The 5,281-nt window shown below is 50.7% G+C and overlaps 1 long non-coding RNA gene across 1 annotated transcript; it reads left to right on the top strand.

Annotated features, from left to right (window-relative positions):
• The first annotated feature begins 3,066 nt into the window (after nt 1–3,066).
• On the top strand, nt 3,067–4,278 carry LOC126037363 (uncharacterized). The gene is made up of 3 exons (XR_007505639.1): nt 3,067–3,160; nt 3,682–3,786; nt 4,057–4,278. It is a non-coding gene; the product is annotated as an uncharacterized LOC126037363 (long non-coding RNA).
• The last annotated feature ends 1,003 nt before the right edge of the window (nt 4,279–5,281 follow it).

Genomic DNA, 5,281 nt, shown 5'->3' with positions numbered 1-5,281 from the left:
CTCCTGGATTAACAATGATGCAGGGAGCAAGTGACAGGGCAGTTCAGATGAGCAACCTTTTGGGGGAGCAAATTAATCTTGGAGCAATAGAGAACTGCGTTTTTGTTTTAAAATGGCAGCAGCAGCAGGTGTGGGGAATGAATTGTTTTGATGCGCTGCCAGGGATAACTCAGAGTCACACCTTCCTTGCAAGTGGTACAGTTTTCTTTGTGAGTGGAAAAAATGGTTTGGTGCTTTTGGGTTGTGGCTTGTTGTTTTTTGGAGAAGTATTTAATGCACAAGCTCTGCATATCCATTGTGTCTGAACTCCTGCCAGATTTTCATGCCAGGTGCTTGTGCAAAGCCTGCATACACCCTTGCTTGTTTCCATTTCTTGTTTTGAATTCTGAAGAAGTTGACTTGTGCTCGAGCAGGGTTTGAGTCTGACTTGCGACGTTATCCTTGCTCTTGTGCTATGGGATGCTCTGTTTCTTGTTTTCCTGCCTGCAGAAAGGATGCGGGTACCACCTGGACCTTTTTGTGGTGGCCGTGATGCTCGGGGTGTGCTCTGTGATGGGGCTGCCCTGGTTTGTGGCTGCGACCGTCCTGTCCATCACCCACGTGAATAGCCTCAAAGTAGAGTCTGACTGCTCAGCTCCAGGAGAACAACCCAAGTTGCTGGGGATACGAGAGCAGAGAGTCACTGGCTTGCTGATCTTTGTGCTCATGGGCTGCTCTGTCTTCTTCACTTCCGTGTTAAAGGTGAGAGGAAAATGCAAACCACCCAACAACCGTGAGCTTGTTGGAGGTTACAGAAAAACAGTCCCCTCTCTGCAGGCCTGAGTAGTTAGTTGTGGAGCGGAGGAGGAGGAGGTGGTCCCAACCCTTGGGGCTTGACCAACGGTGGGAACCAGCCTCGGTTAGGTTTTGCAGCCCTTCAGGCCCCCGTTTGGTGTGCTCGAGGCGAGCAAGCAACGCAACTGCTTGAATTTTTGGGTGTCTTTCAGGCCCACCCATGTTTATGGGTTACAGTTGAGCATATTCAGACAAGCACATCTGCTCTGTTTCAAACAGGCAGCCCTTTAGTGGCTGCAATTTGCTCCCCAAATGCCGCGGAGCAGCCGTTCCCAGGAGCTAAACACACTGAGGTCATCCCTGTGGGCTTCCTTGCACGTTCCTCCCACAAAGTAATCTCGTCTCTAGGCTAAAAGGAGGCCTGTGGCCTTTGCCTGTTGCCCCAAGAATAGGCAGAAGTGTTTCTTCTACCGCCAGAGAATGCGGCATAGGGTAGCACGGGTGAAATCGCCTATTTTCCTCCAACCTTTCTGGAAAATAGGATTATTCTGAGGAGAGATAACTCCCAAGTTCAGCCTAAAGCAGAGCCTTAGCTCACTCGTGCGCACAAAATGGCAAAACAATGGTTAATATCTGACCCATCTCTAAGCCTGAATGGAAGCTGGAAAGCTTCAAGCAATTTTAGGCAGTGCCTGTGGAAGAGGGTGGTAATACTGAAAATGCAATACAGAAAAAGAAACGATTGCATTCTTTCTTTTTTTTTTCTTCCCCCCCCCCCCCCCAGTTTATACCAATGCCTGTGCTTTATGGCGTCTTTCTCTACATGGGTGTGTCGTCGCTCAGAGGAATTCAGGTACGGACTCTTTTACAGCGTGCAGCATGTCGGCTCCCTGGTATTTTGTCTCTGTAGCAGCAGGGAAAAAAGCAGTGGCATGGGAAAAACTTCTCGCAGAGCAAGCAATGAAACTCTTTTGTCTAAGAAAGAGATTGGTGGAGGCACAGGAGGTATAGAGGGCTGGGAGGACCAGGCAAGTTCAGCGCTCTCTGTTGCAGGGTTTAGGGCAGGTCAGTGTTTGGTTACGTGAAAAGCGGGGGAATTTGGTGCAAAGGGAAGGCAGTTTCTACCACTGGTGGAAATCCTCGCGGGGGGATTCAGTGGGCCGAGAAATGCTAATAATGGAATGGCATGGAATAGTTGCCGTTTGGTGGGCAGCTCTCAGGGGCAAGCCGGTTGCTAGATGGAGCGAAGGGAAAATGGGTGCTGCTCCCAGGAGGAATGCGGTGGGATCCAGGATTTCTGACGGCAAGCGAGATGCTGCAAAGTGCCTCCACGTCTCGAGAGGGCCAGAAACTTGCCGCAGTCCCAAGGTGGCAACCTTTCCCTTTTATTTCGCAGTTCTTTGATCGCTTGAAGCTGTTTTGGATGCCAGCGAAACACCAGCCGGATTTCATCTACCTGCGGCACGTGCCCTTGCGAAAGGTGCATTTCTTCACGGCGATCCAGCTGACCTGCCTCGTCCTGCTCTGGACCATCAAGGTGTCCCGTGCCGCCATCATCTTTCCCATGATGGTAAGAGCTGCCACCGCTCGGCAGCGGGGTGTTTGCAGCGTTGTTGTGAGAGGTGGCATCGTCTCTGAGCTCACCGCATCTTCCCTCTTATTCATGAAGGTTTTGGCTCTCGTATTTGTCCGGAAAGCGATGGATTTCTGCTTCTCAAAGCGAGAGCTCAGCTTTCTGGATGACCTTATGCCAGAAAGGAAGAAGAAGTTGGACGATGCCAGAAATGAAGCTGGAGAAGAAGAAGAGGTAAGGCTTGCTGTGTCCTCGGGGCTGGACATCTCCGTGTGTCTGTGAGATTGCCTGTTTCTCTTACAGCTTGTCTGGAAATGTTGGGGGAAGATCAGCACTCAATCGAAATAGATCCCAATAGCCTGTAACTTTTGTAACCTTTGTTTCCTCAAGTAGCAGTGAGCTGAACGCTTGAATACAGGTGTAATTTTTAAAACGAGTCGTTTTTCACAAAGGTCATTATCATTATGATGATTATTATTAGATGCTGCTGCGGCTGCTGCTGCTGGCAAGACTTGCTCATAATCATGTTTTGAACACACAGTCCCCCTGCCCCGAAATCTTTGGAGTGAACGGTTTCTCCCCTGCTGCACTAATACCTATAGCTGCCAAGGGGCAGAAGCGGAGGGCAGACTGCTAAGTTTGTGCTGGGCATTCAGCTTATCTCCACTTTGATCAAAGACAGAGAACGTGATTTGTCCCTTTTTTACATCAGGAGTCCAGGAGGGCCATGGAAGCTGCTGCTGCTGCAAGTTCAGTTCAGCTGAACGTGGGGAAGACCAGTGACGTGGATATCCCAAAGCAAAGCAGTGACGGGTAAAGCCCCACCAAGCGCCAGGACCCCCGGCAAGATTAGCTTGATGGTGTTTGGCAGAGTTTTCTCCACTTGCCTCTTTGTGGGGCATCCCACAGAAACCAGCAGGCAGCTTGGTGGGAAAATCGAATTCGGGGGCAGGGCTGCAGGAAGTGATTGCAAGGCTCTGACCGCAAGCAGAGTGGCTGCAGCACTCGCGTTTGACCCCCAAACCTTGCCTCATCAGTGCTTTTACGGTAGCTGGAGATCCTCATACTTAACACATGAGGAGTTGCAGGCGTGATCTGTACCAGCAGTGGCTTAGGAACCCGGACCGGGGCTAAGCCCCAGCAAGAGCCTTTGCACAGAGCTGTTGCTCTGCAGCTCCCCGGCTTGCCTCCCAAAACTCCTCATCCAGCAAAACCTCCCACACTTATGCAGAGCTTTGATTCTCGGGGCTCCGCTGTTCCTCTTGCTGATGCTAATGCCCTTGGTGGCATCAGTTCCCATAATCACGGATTGCTATGTAAAATATTTATTGCAGGACTGATCCTTCTGAGATTGTTATCCTGGATGAAATGTCACAAACGACCATATGGAAGGCTCTCACTTTGAAGACAGAAACCCTTTGAATCCAGGGAGGAAAAAGGTAAAGGATTGCATGTGATCGTGACCGTGCTCCTCAGAAAGCGACGGCGCACACCTACGCTTTTCCCACGCTTTGGCCGGCAAGGCTGAGCAAACGGCCTGTCCCTGGGAACAGGCAGGGAGGACCGTGGCATGCAAACCAACTCCTCTCTGCTGGGGTGGTCCCCCAAACAGGGCTGAATCAGCAGCAGCTGGCAGGTCTTCCACTGATGATGCTCTCCCTCTTTTTCTCTTCCCTTCGCCTTTCCCCACTCCCGCTTTTCCCGTTTAGGAATCTTGACTTTGAAGGAGAGGAGTGAGAGCGTGACTCGGGGATGTGCCAACGCAGACAGAGGGAGAAAGTGCTTTGTTTCAGTTGGAGGATTCCCATTAAAGCCATGCAGATGTTTTCAGTTATCCTTGGTGTGCTTCAGGCATTCAGTATCTCTAGACCAGCAAGCTGAGGTGAACGTCACAGTCAAGGGGAGTTTGGTGGTGTTAAGTCTGTGTGCGTACGTGCGTGTGGGGGTGTGGGTTTGTAGTGGTAGAGGGACTGCTACTGCTTTATCATTCAGTGCTCTTCTTTTAATACCTAATTCCTCCTCTTTTTTTTTCTCTTTTTTTCAAATGTAAACTGGGAATGTCCAAAATAATTTTCTGTTATATTTGATGCATTCTCCACTTTCTTCTTGATCACAACCGGGTTTTTGGTCTGGTTTGGGGTCCTGGCTTTAATTCACTCTTATGTCTCTTACTGGTACGAGAGGGATGCCCTCTGTGGCAGGGCAGCATAGAGAGCGTCCAAGCAGTTGGCCTAAGGTGAAAGAAAAGCATTTGCTCCCTGCGCTCCAGTTTTAACTCTCTTGGTTGGTTTGGTTTGGGGTTTGTTTTTTTTGCTTTGGCTCTGCCACCAGCCTGGGAGCTGCAAAATGCAGAACTGCCACCTTCTTGTCCCCTGGCTGTAAACTGCATCTAAGGGAGCACTTCAGGTATTTGATTTTGCATACACCATATGGTCACAGGAGCGGCCAGATGAGACCTGGGGCTCTGTGTCCCTGGGCTGCTCCCTCTGTTGTTTCTCCACTTTCCTTCTGTATTGGATCTGGATGAGTTGGAGTTCCTTTACCTGACAGCAGCCCTCGTAGTGCTGTGCTCTGTACTGGTAGCTAGAAAGCTGTTGATAACACAGCAGTGTTTTGGCCATGGCAGACAGCCAGAGCACACCCAGACACCCGGACATCCAGGCGTCTTCCACATGGAGGCCACTTCCCACCTCGGCTGGCCAACGCAACGCGCTGCCTACCTTCTTCAAGGACGTCAGCGGTTTGATGCTGACGAAGCCCATCTTGTTCTTCTGGACATGTTTCAGGAGGAAAGCATCCTTGGCCAGGTTCTTGTCAGAGAGGTGGAATTCCACTTGGGACACAACCCTCCTGGCCAGCTGCCGGTCAGGGACGGGGTAGCTGTAGTCCAAGAGATCAGCCCCCAGAACATCGCTCGCATCGCAGAAGCTCCCG

The sequence above is a fragment of the Accipiter gentilis genome, unplaced genomic scaffold (assembly GCF_929443795.1).
Source record: "Accipiter gentilis unplaced genomic scaffold, bAccGen1.1, whole genome shotgun sequence".
Lineage (NCBI taxonomy): Eukaryota > Metazoa > Chordata > Aves > Accipitriformes > Accipitridae > Astur > Astur gentilis.
This window is presented reverse-complemented; position numbering and strand designations above follow the sequence as displayed.